At 38.0% G+C, this 13,510-nt stretch overlaps 1 protein-coding gene across 7 annotated transcripts in view; it reads right to left on the bottom strand.

Annotated features, from left to right (window-relative positions):
* Fars2 (phenylalanyl-tRNA synthetase 2, mitochondrial) overlaps positions 1 to 13,510 on the bottom strand; it is a 413,321-nt gene that overhangs the window by 347,089 nt on the left and 52,722 nt on the right. The gene's annotated exons all lie outside the window — the stretch shown is intronic.

Consider the following 13,510-nt stretch of genomic DNA (forward strand, 5'->3'; position numbering starts at 1 on the left):
CTGCTATTCCAGGAATCAGAATGAGGGTGCCTGGGTGCTGAAGGCACTGCACTGCTGGTCTACAGCCCACTGTTTCACACCACTAGGCCTTGCAGACACCCCCAGCACCCCGGAGTGTCTTTTAATGAGATTTCTCCAGTTATTTCTGTGACAAAGCATTTGGAGGAAAAAAAAAAGAGGGGGAAAAAGGGGATTTGTATTTCCTATAACAATGCTTTGAAACCAGACAGTCCATTTTCCTTTTTAATTGCCTATGAACAATTTACATGCTTTCTATTTTCTGACTTTGACATTTATTTGAATTATTCAGATTCTCTAGTGTAACCTAATACGAGCTATGGAGATAATTAATATAATGTGAAAACTGCAAGATAAAAAGAACGAAGAAAAGAAACATTCTTATAGTTCAAGCCTCTTTCCTATGGCAGTGCAACACAGTTAACTGTCTGCTACTCTCAAGCACACAATTCAAACACTGAGATAAAATTCTTCCTCTCTATATCCCATTGCCCTGTTCTGCATGAAAAGGAAATGTCCACATTGTATGTGTCTGTGACAGAAAGCTGGTAGGAAAGGCCCCACCTCAAGGAGCTCTAGCTTTAGTATCTTTATCTGCGATCAAGATGCTTCTCCTAATTAATTTACCTGAGAGTGAGGTAACATCCAGTCAAATACACTCCAGAGAGCAGTGTGTGAATCGAGGTGTGTTGCTATAACAAAGCACCTGAGGCTTAACAGATTATTTGGTTCAGAATCCTAAAGGCTTCATAGGTCAGAATCTGATGACAGTATTCTCATTGGGAAAGTCCTGAGGTAACACAGGCATCCCACAGCAAGAAACAAGAGGCAGGAATACATGTCTCTTCTGAACACACTTCTTGTAAAGCCTCTGAGATTCAATAATTGGACTCCACCCTGAGGAGCTTCTCTACTCCCAATCTTATTACAAAGGCCTCGCCTCTAAACACCATAGAATGAAGTACCACCTTCCTACTAATTTACAATGGAGACTCAAACTGCATCTAAACCCAAGGCCCATCACTCACATTCTACACTACATCCTAGCACTCCTTGGTATTTTTCAGTATAAAAAAAGCTGCCTTCCGTAAGATGACTGACCTCGATAGGACAGGAAAGAATGAACATCACAAAAGGCAGCTATTGTCTTACCATCTCCTCCAGCACAAGATAGGGGAGAACTGATGAGTACTAAATAATTACATATAATATATAACTCATACACACACACACACATATATATATCATAATATCATATACATATAACATATGTATCATTATTTGTGAGTCACTAACTATGCAATTCATATATATCAACTCATTTAGTCATTATCCTAATTCAACACCACTACTATTTTATAGAAGCTGGTCAAAGTAACTGACACTTGTAATCACAACACTCAGGAAGCTGAGGAAGACTGCCATGAGTTCAAGGGTAGCTTGGGTTATATACAACAAAATCCTCTTTGCAGGGAGGAGAGGATGAGAGGCAGAAGTTACATAGCAAGGTTGGTCTACCAAGAATCCAAAGTCCACCAAATTCAATGATAAAACTCAAGCATTTAAATCCAGGATAAATTTCTGTTACCCAGGCCAAGTCTGCTCACCCTCCATTCTGTGCTTCTGCCTGATGAGCAGAGTTTATCATTTGTAGTAATGGGCCCTTTAATAAGGCAGTGGTTTGGTTCTAGCCCTAATCCCTAGATCAGATTCTCAACAGCCTTTCCTGAAACAGATTAGAGAATTACAGTATATTCAAGTTAAGTGTGGGAGCCCAGATGTAAGAATATGCAGCTAACAGCAACCATGCATATGAAAATGGAATTTGAAATCTATCACAGGGCCAAACACCGCTGCAGAGGTCAAAGTACCAGGCCATTGCAGTGGCTACTTCCTGAACACAACTGCAATGGTGTTTCGAATTCATCCTTTAGACTTATATAAACATAGACTTGCAGCCTGCCTGCTTTGAATTGTCACATCAAACACTGTGACTTCTGTGACATTAGGTAACCTGAAATAGAAGCATCCATTTGGACGACCACATAACTTGAAACAAGCAGAGCATGGAAAGACACCACAGCACACTTCCCATCTGAAAAAGGATAGTTACAACCACTGAAATGAACAAGGACTACTTCCAAGTGTTTCAAATTTTGGAACTAATATCTTTTTATTCCCTAAAGAAACTAGAGTAGTAATTTCACTGCTAAAATTCTTTATGTATAAAACTTATGGAAAATACCTAATCACAGAGACATGAGTATCTGCAAGATAGAATGGCCGTTCTCTCACAGATCACTCCAATAGGTCTGTGTGACACTATGTTAGGAGGGCTTGCCTTTCCAACCCCCAGAGTCCCTGCCACACTTGAACCACCTACCTCTCTAGGCATCCACACGTCCATGATGCTATACAGTTTAAAAGAAAGTTTATATGGCTCTACTTTTTCATCTCCTTCCAATTTCCCTACACAAGCTGTTATAGCATACAACATTTACTCTACTGCAAGTCTTCTCAATTTTTCTAGCTAGGACAAAGTCAACAGTAATAGTTCTAGCATCTCTGTATATGAGCTGGGGTGGGGGAAATGACAAAAATATAATCAGCTTGTTCAGATGATACTGAAAAGAACTATGCTCAGTTGCAGTACAGGATGTGAATAGATAGGATAGTTACCAAATGAGCAGTCCACCAAAAGGCTATCACAATTCTCAACATACACACATTGAGCACATGTATACCAACTCCATTAAAAAATCTACTGGACATAAAACTCCAACTACACTGGTAGGAGGTGACTTCAATACTCTATTCTCTTATATGTTTGGTTGTGAGCCTAGCCTTTAACAGTTGAGCCATCTCTCCAGCCCAATACTCTATTCTCACCAATAAACAAGTCATCTGGAATAATCTAAAAAGACAAACACTGAGGTTACATAACATTAAATATCAAATGACCTAACAGGCCTCTACAAAACATCCTACCACTAAAGAATGTGCATCTTTAGAATTCTTATCAACAGTTAATTTTCTCCAAAACTGATCATATTTTAGGATACAAAGCAATTCTCAAAACTTTAGGAAAACTGGAATAATATCCTGAATTCTACCTGAACACAGTAATAAAGCTGCTTACCAACAGCAAAAAGAACTAAACGTAGACATGAACTTGTAAAAATTGAGCAACATACTACTTACTAAATGATAACTAGGTCCAGGAAGACATCAAGATGGATTTTTTAAAAATCCCTAGAATTCAAAGAAAATGAAAACAAAACACATCAGAGTCTATGGGACACAATGAAGGTATAGTACTGAGAAGAGAGTTAATAGGACTAAGTGCCTACATCAAAATATTTGAGAGCTCTAAAATCAATAAATTAAAGACAACTTGTTGCGGCCTGAGCTGCCCCACATTTGGGGGCCAAAATGTCTCGGACTGTTCTGTCAATGTTGGAATCCTTACTGCCAAAAGCCTTGGGGGCTAAGTTGTTAGAGCCTGCACTGCCCCAGGCTGCTCCGGTCTGTGGGTCGGGGTTCAGCAAGAGAGAGAGTGAGGACAAACTCGAGGAATGGAGACCAGACAGTATGATTCAATCATGTTTATTCTTCAGTCTCTCTTCCTAGTCCAAGTCCCAAGTCTTGAGTTCCTAGTCCCTAGTCCCTAGTGCCTCCAAGTTCCAAATTTCTTCTTCCAAGTGCTAAGTGCCTAATGTCTAATTCCAAGTTCCTCCTCCAAGTGCCAAGTGCCTAATACCTGTTCTTCCGAGTTCTCTAGTCCATGTGTCTTCTTCCTCAATGCCTAATTCCTATTCTAAGTTGTATTGAACTCTTCTCTCTGCCTCTCTCCTTTTAAATGTCTCAATTCTAAGCTACACCTCTAAATCACGCCCTTAAGTCATGCCCTTAGGTCTTATCTCTAAATCTGATCTCTAAGTCACTCCCTTAAGTCTCGGCTCTAAATCACACCTTTAAGTCTCACACACCCAAAGGAAGATCCTGGGAATCTAAACTAAGATGTTATCAGAGTGTGCTCAGCTGTTGTAGGCTACTGTAATGAAGTCTCTTCTCAGGGTATATGGCTCAAGATGGCTGCAAGGGTGATAGCCGCCTTCTCTTGGCTCTCCACAATAACTGAATGGCTTAGAAAAACAAAACCATAGATGGGGAAAGAGAATTAAAATCAGGACTGAAAAATGAATAAAATAGAAACAAAAAGGTACAAAGGTTAGTTCTTTACAAAGATTCACAACATTAACAATCTTCATCCAAAATAACTAAAACACAAACAGAGAGACCGGGGAGGCAGGGAGGGAAGGGGGAGACCAAATTAATGACAGATAAAAGAGACACATCACAATAAATACTGAACAATTCAGAAAATCTGTTTTGTTTTTTTTTTTTTTTGAGATTCAGAAAATCTTAAGGATATACTCTAAAATTTTATAATCCACTAAACTGAAAAATCTGAAAGATTAATTTCTAGATGCAGATGACCTAATAAAGTTAAACCAAGATGAAATAAGTACTATAAACAAACCCAACAGAAGTATTTCTTTCCTTTTTTTGTTTTTTTGTTTTTTTGTTTTTTTGTTTTTTTGTTTTTTGTCTTCCAATTGTTTCATAAAATAGCTAGTTACTGACTAGCTTTCATGCTGTTGGATGGTGCTATGTGTGCTGCCTGGAGAGAAGAGAATCAACAGTCTTACCCAGCAGTGAACTCAACTTCAATAACATCCAGCCCTGGAGGGTACACTCAGTGGTGAAACAGTAAGCACAAATGTTACGGGAATAACCCTGTAACTGTTCTTACACTGAAGGCTCACTCCACGAGACAGAACTCATGTCTGGTACTATGAAATCGGCCAAAACTCCATGGCTGGCTAGGTCATAGGTCCTACTGGAGAACCTATACTGTTATTCTCCTAAAAAGACATAGTAGTAAACTTACCTTTATACACAAAAAACAGTTCATCTCTCAACCCTCATCAAAGAAGCATTTTTTGTTTGTTTGTTTGTCTTCTCGTAGACAATAGTTAAAACAGAACCACAACTGGTCAAGATGCAGACTAAGAGACAGTAAAAAGCTCAACTCTAAATGAAACAACTATGTGACAATCTGAGCAAGGACTCTCACAGCCACTGAAATGAACAAGGATCACTCCAAGTGTTTTGAGTATCTGAACTAATAAATAATTTCTTATTCCCTAAAAAAAAGCTAGGGGAATAATTTCATTGTTTGAATTTTTAACATAAAAAACTTATGGTGATTACCTAACCATAGAGACAAGAGTATCTCCACCATGTGACATCTCCACCCCTTTCATAAAAGAGCAAACAGAAAGACTGTGAGAACAAGAGGTAGCAGGAGGCTGTAGCAAAACAATATTCTCTAGACATACAGGGCACCACACAAGAACTCACAGTGGCTATGACCGCATCTACAAGATCAAGCAGCCAAAATGACAGCAGGAATAGGAGTGGAACTCAAAGTCTCAGCCACAGCTAGGAGCTAGCAATTTGCAACTGATGGATGCTGGGATGAAAAATCAGTTTTCCCATTGAAGCTACCCATATGGTTATTTGAAAGAAGAGAGAGAGACAGAGAGAGGGAGAGGGAGGAACTGTGCAAAACAGGTTTATCAGTGTAGGAAATTTCTGATACAAACTTTAACATATTTTCTGGATAAAATCATGTCATCTGCAAATAATGAGGCCTGGCTTCTTCTGTTCCTTATATTAGTTCTCTGGCTGTGACTTCATGCTATATAGTAAACAAAAGTACAGGTCAACCACACATTAGCGAACAGTCCTACACCCAGAAATATATGGACAGTACAAATGGAAGTTGAAGAACTGTTAAATCAATATTTTTTAAAGAAAATATCAAGTGGGGGGGGGGATGTCAAACCAGAGATAAGTTAAAGAAACAGGTTGGAGCTAAATATGATCAAAATAAATTGTATGAAATTCTCAAAAAAAATTTTTTAAAAACTGGTAAAACAGAAAAGTGGTAGGGAGCATATCAGAGGAATTGGAAGAGGAAGAGAAAGGAATGGGTTTGATTAAAGCATACTACATAAATGTAAGAGACATGCAAACAATTACAAAACAGAAGATCCTGCGATCAGACAGGCTGTAATAATACTTGGAAGATGCAGAGAGGAGGATCAGGAGTTCAAGGTCATGCTTGGCTGACGAGTTTGAAGTCATGAAGTCTACATAAGACCCTACTATAAACAAAAAATAAAAACAACAATAAAAATCAGAAGACAAGTTTCTTCATCTTAAACAGGAGAATAAGATGCACAAAAGATTTTCTTTAGTAGAGAATTCAAGGCACTGTAGAATGTTGCATTGTACATCCAGACTTCACACAAGGAATGCTTACAAACATAAGAGTTCACCCTCAAACTACCTTTATAGGCTAAACAGGACCTCCCATGCCTTAGTTAATAAAGAAATGCATCCTGCCACATCATCCCAATGAAGCACAACCATCAATGACTCCACACTGCAAGCAATGTTAACTTGCGCAATGACTTCAATGTGACACATTTATGTTACTTTGTTTAAAAACGCAGCCAAATCCAGCCACTGTAACATTACAATAACTGTGGCTCACACTACTAACTCAGCCATCAGGAGAGTGCAGCCAGAGTCCTACAAGGAAAACAAAGGCAGGACTATACCAAACCCACCTCATGCATTCCTATTCTACCCTTTACAACATGCTCACCAATGAAAATTACTTAAAACTGCACTGACAATTTATTTCAGTGATTAGAGCCAGTATTCCTGCTGACAGAAGCAGAATTTGAGCTGTAAAATAACTAGTTTGCAAAATTGTCAAAGATACAATTTAACAGATTTTAATGTTGTTAAAAACCCATTTGTATTGCATAAGTCTTGAAGATAAAAATTTATATTTATAACTAGAAATGTTATACTGTTTTAGTTCTCTAGAAACAAATAAATCAAGTGTCTAACTTCTCTATATCAAATTTATGTCATCTTTTCCAGAGCTGGGTTATGAGTAGAAAAAGAGGCCAACAGATGCTAACAAAAAAAAGATCAGAAGCCAGTATTCTTGCTCAGACATGGTTGTATGTTTTCTTTGCAAAGCTGTCTCTTGCTGGATATGGCATGGGCTTTGTGACTCTGGCTAGGAGGAAGCTGAAGAGGAAGGTTGTTGGTTTTGTTTGTTTTGAGAGAGTTATATAGCCTAGACTGGCTTGGATTTTACTACATAGCCAAGAATGAACTTGAGCTCCTGGCCCTCCTGTTCTACTTTGGGAGTATTACAGGTGAGACTCCACAGCCAGTGTCAGGGCTGAACCCAGGGCTTCACACGTCCTGCACAGGCACTATATCAAGTGAGTTACGTCATTGGCCCTGGAATAAGCTGCTTTTAGTCACTTAAGTTAATGGTCCAGAATTTCCAGATCCTCAAAGAACTTCAATTCTGCCTACCTTGATTTGAGTTTGGGTAAAATCCCAAGTTCTGAGTAAGCATATGGCCTAAATTGCACTGCAATTTCAGCCTTGTAAGCTCCTGAGGAGTTTCCCCAGAGAGCTCTGACTAGGCATCTGCAGAATATGGAACAGTTAATGGGTGCCATGGAAAGCTGTTAATCTTGTGTTAATTACTACACAATAACAGAATATACAGTCAATAAAATTATGTTGAATAAGTGACTTCTAACTCATGTTAAATGCTTTGCATACTAAAAGGAGTATCTATCAAGGCTCCCAGAGATACACGCACGCATGCATGCACTTTTGATGTTCCAGCTAATAAGTCACTTTATCTCCAAGCCAAAACAGTTGATATGCTATATAATAAAAAATAAAGCCAGAGAAGTGAGCATAGTCATTGCAACCAAACCAAGCATGACAGTGAAAGTCGGACTTCAAAACTGAACAAAGTAAGTAAATACATAAGGACCAACGGGGGCTTCAGTGGTTTGCCATGAAATGTCAGCCACCAGCCCCTGTTTGAACACTTGCTTCTCAGCTGATGGTGCTACTTCAGGAGGTTTTTGCACCTTTCAGACATGTGGCCTCCAAGCGTGCACCTTGAAAGATATATATTGGCCTCTATGGTTGCCTAGAGTCTGAATCATGTGAAGAACTCCACTTATTGCTCCAAAGCACCACACCTTTTCCATCATGACGGATGGAAAGTGTACGCCAAAATTAGGCACTCCTCCCATAAGCTGTTTCTGTTGAGTATTTTGTCAGGATTAAGAAAGGTGACAAATGCAAGGGTTCTTTTCCTTCTCTTTTCTCTTGTACTCTCTCTCTCTGTACATCCCAAATGGTGGCTCTGAATAAACACTATGGCTGCCACAATAACAATGTTTTAAAACGCCCACAACTTCTAGCTACTTGGACATGAAGGGGGCCTTGAGATATTAAAACCATAGGACCACAAGGTCTTTGCTCTTCTAGAGGAAGAGCTTGTATTTTGCAATGATTTATAACCCTGAATAATATACTCAGAGGAAATATTATTGGCTATCCTTGGAGTGCTCATAACAAAAGAAGCAATCTTAGCTTTGGATTTATTTTAATCCCCCCTCAAATATAATATTTTAGAAATAAGACTAAAATGTTAAGGGGAAAAGCAGCTGAAATCAAATCAACTACCCACACACCTCTGCAGCTGTTTTATGAAGTCTAACAAGAGCTCTAGGTTGAACCTGTTTTCTGTCCTCCAGTCTCCACAAAGGCATCTAGCAAATGAACCCAGCACCTTTGTGGTCAATAAATCCAAACAAGAAAAATCTATTCTTGTCTAAAGGGTGCGTACAGGTATGTGCTAGCTGTAACATTTACTATGCAATATGGCTAGAAAAAAAGTGATGGTGCTACAGAGAAAACATTACCCACTTTTCATTTTCCTCTTTGCTAAGTATCATAAGCTATTTCATTATTGCTCATATAACTTCTACAAAATTTTTCACATGCTAAACAAGTCAATATAATTTGGTTTCAGCTAACAAAAGTGACAACCAATTAGTAATTATTCAAAAACATGTTAATCTCAAACTAAGAAGATTTGTTCAAAATAAGCACTCGATAATTTCTATCCAAAAGACATCTGTACATTTAATTAAAATAATTATATATGTCAAGACTGATCAAAAATAACATCAGTACATAAGTACAAGACCCAGAGAATAAAAATATATCTATTAATAGCATTATAGATACAGCTCATCCATGCATAAGGCTCCCAACATTGAAGAATAAACACAACATACTTGTATAGTGTTGTTAACTATGGCTCTTCTGACATTGAACTTGCTTCTTATTGCCAGGTCGCAGTATAGCATGTGTGTCTTAGTCAGGCCTAAGCTGTCTAACAGATCACAAAGGATCAGAGGGAGACACAGTGAAGCAGACAAAGCCTTTATAATACACTAGCCACTGAAAGCAATGAAAATTCCTCCAGCATGGACATGGATTTAAAAATAGAAATTCAGGACTATAGCTCAGCAGGGCATATGTACATGTGTCTAGGAAACTTACTCTCTGAAGGTCAAATGTCAACAAATTGAGGACAGGACTGAAAAACAAATTCATCTCTAGTAACTTCAAATAAGTCATCAGGTCATCAGAGAAATCACCAAAGGCAGGATCAGAACCTAATCATAGATAGAGATAGAGATACAGATAGAGATACAGATAGAGATACAGATAGAGGTGATACAGATATAGGTGACATACATATAGATAGATATAATATTCATATAGATATATAATGTATACAATATATATTATACATAAGATTAGGGTCCATATGGAAAAAAATATATATATTTATATATTCCTTGCTTTTTCAGATAGAGCAAACATACACATAAGACAGCAACATTAACCAAATAACTAGAATTAAACATGATTTACCTGTCAACACTGGCTAGATGCATTCTTTTTCATTTCTTGGCAATATAACTTTTCTGACTAGTTTCCTTCGTATTGAGTAACTTATACTTATTTTCCATTTAAAAGCAACTAGAAAATATTATAGAGAACCAAGAAAATCCATGCACAAGAACTATTAAATATCTCCTACTTTAGGCTGTAATCTTTAAGATTACTAACAAACCATGACAATGAAAGTCACAGTTTCTGAGTCTAGGTTCGTTTAGGATAAAATCTTGTCATCCGTCATTATTAGCACCATGACAACAGCCACTTTTTGAGCATCACCGGCTACTAGGACTGTAGAAGCTCTGCATACGTCTTATCTCATCTTCCAGGATTATATCCACAGACTTGTGAACTTTAACTCTGTGCTTACAAATACAAATATGTTAACAATTCATCTTGTCAGCATAATAGCACATGACTTTAATCCTAGCACTCTCACTTAGGAGGCAGATTCAAGCAGATCTCTATGAATTCAAGGCCACCCTGTCTGCAAAGTGAGGCCCAGGACAGCCAAGGCTACATAATAAATTAATCTCATAGTTCATAGGTAACTTAACACATGGAAATAAGATTCTAATAAGTAAATTAGAAATGAAAAGCTTGCACTGTCCCCTCTAACTTCTCCACTTGTGCTTCGTATGTGCACATATATACATAGGGATATCAACACATCCTCAGGCTTAATTTTTAAACAAATTCTTAACACACCACTTGGCATCACTGTAAATTAAAAACCTGTATTGATGGCTTCCTATGGCTATACAGCAGTGAGGACATATCCAGCTCACGAACTAAAAGGGCCAAAACACTGACACTCATTTTCTATTGAAGATATGTAAGCAGTTTCGAGTATTTTATTAAAATGAATTGCTTTATCAAAGGCATAGTGTACCTGCATGTTTGCATATACATAAAAGCGTTTTTAGGACAAACTAAAACTTAAGGGTTTTAGTATGGCTTCCAAAAAGTCAAGAAGTTCATATACTTTAACTCTTCAGAGAGAGAACCAAATGGAATGCTAGAGGAGAGTTCCCCTAGAAGACAGCACCAGATAGGCCTCCAGTGTGTGCAGCCACACTCCTATGCTCTTCACAATAACTTCTGTGAGGAACCTATTTTTAACTCTACACTGCCAGATATTTTTCCCTAAAATAAAATTGCATTAATATAGGAGAAGGTTCAAAAATAAATGTTACTTTGCAAAAACTCTGTTGTTTAAATGATCAAACCTGACACCAAAAGTTTAAAACGCACATGTCTAGGACCGACTAAGACCTATAAGTGCATTTCTAAGGTGAGATTAAAAACAAGGTAGTCCTAAAGACTCTTAGGTATCCATGATAAGATGTGACAAAAACAGAGAATGCCTAGAAGGCACTCATAGAAGAGGCAAGAGGTGAGGCTCCTACCTTGTATTCCACAAGCCAAGCCAAGGAGTCCAAAACAAACGTGCTACAGGACAGGAGGAGCCTCAGAAGAATTCAAAACCAGTACAGATGATGACAGGACAGGTCTAACACCAGCTGAAGGATGAACTGCCTGGGAACAGATGAGTCTTCTCTGACTTATCAATGAGCTAATCCAATGGTATAAGCACATTATCACAAATAAACCTTTTCAAAAAGTGTGGAAGGAACCAGACATGCTCAGAGGTAGTGATTCAGAAAGACTCTAGTCTCTGCTCCACTTGCACAGATCCTCAGTAGGCTCCCTAACAGGCAAGACAACTTTAGACACAGTCTAGCCTAGAAAACCTCAACTTGAAATGATGGTTAGCAAAATAAAAACAAACTTCAACATTTCTATACAATATTTTATACTGAGTGTATCTTGCATTTTGAACCAGAGGCAACAGCATGTTCCAGCCAAAGCAAGACAAGTTCTATGTTTAAATTAATTTTGACCCAACCCCAATCTCAAAGTTACAAACTTAATGAGACTACAATTTCCAACTATGTAAAAGGGTGACTAATTCCAGGGGGATGGGGGAGACATCCAGATCAGCATCCAGAGATATAGCTCACAGATGATGGATAAGTTCCACATACAAGACTTTCTAGGTCTTACCCACCAGTCTCTCTCATGCAAGGCCAAAGTACTTCATATTATTTAATTATCACATCTTTTACTTTCCTCTGATTTCCGCTGACAGAACTCCAACAAATCAGTACAAGGTATATGAAGATGAAAAATGCAAAGACAATTCAGAAAGCAAAGTGGTGAAGTACTTTATAGAGATTGCTGATGTAAGAAAAAAATGGGTATATATAAATGTAAGAGCTGACTCTACTATCATCTGTGTTAGTAAATAAAAACAAATCAACATCTTCTCTATCCCAGACCCAGACCCACATGTCTTGCTTCTAACCACCATTGCAGATAGGCAGTTTTTCTCTCTGTACTTGCTCAGTCAGGAACCAGTTGGACACAATATCAAGTGCAAGATAATAACAAGTGGGGTTGAAAGGCATAAGATTACCCCTGTTTTAGGTTTTTCCTGTTGGAATCTCTAAGATAATTTATACCATTAAATCCATTAAACTTAAGATAGTTTGACTGAGCACAATTTTAAATAAAGTAACCGATGTTGGCCTGATTATAGTAGCTACTTCAGGTATACATGTCAATCATCAAATCAGCCCCAAATTGCTAGCACAGCATCTTCGAAGGGCATTTATAAGTCTGACAGTTTCTTATCAGCTCGTGCTTTCCCTTAGCCCTGTGCTGTCTTTTTTATATCCATTTACTTCTTTCTATTGATTCTCAATATTTCATACATTGATATGAAACTACTGCCAGCTGAAATAAAGCCATAAATTTATGAAGTATTTCCATGAATTAATTCCAATTAAGAAGACATATAACAACCTTTCACTGTGGTTCACTTAATGCTTTCTTGTACTTCCAGGACCCCACAGAGTGCTGGCTGCATACTTGTACTCAGGGAATCCTGATACCTTTAAGTCCTATAGTTATGGCCAGGCAGTGGTGGCGCATGCCTTTAATCCCAGCACATGGGAGGCAGAGGCAGGCAGATTTCTTAGTTTGAGGCCAGCCTGGTCTACAGAGTGAGTTCCAGGACAGCCAGGCTTAAACAGAGAAACCCTGTCATGAAAAATCAAAAAACAAACAAACAAACAAACAAAAAGTCCTATAGTTGCATATCTGAAAAGCAGAGATCTCAGAACTGGTGAAATGGCTCAGTGAGTAAAGGCGTTTACCACCATGCCAAACAAACAGAATCTAGTTCCCCAGGAGAAAAAAAGACTGTCACAAGCTGTCCTCTGTCCTGACCTCCTCAGACACACAATCAGCCACAAATACACATGTTCACACAAAATAAATATAATGTTTTGAAAAAAGAATATTCATGTCCATTTAGTATTGCTCACATGTATGTGTTTAAGAATGAGTACCTGAGAATGGAAAACCTATCAGGATGAGCTAGATAGATTATGTCAACTTGACACAAGTTAAAGTCACCTAAAAGAAGGAAGACTCAATTGAGAAGATGCCTCCATAAGATCGAAATATATGGCAATTTATC

This window comes from Arvicanthis niloticus, chromosome 8 (assembly GCF_011762505.2).
Source record: "Arvicanthis niloticus isolate mArvNil1 chromosome 8, mArvNil1.pat.X, whole genome shotgun sequence".
Classification (NCBI taxonomy): Eukaryota; Metazoa; Chordata; class Mammalia; order Rodentia; family Muridae; genus Arvicanthis; species Arvicanthis niloticus.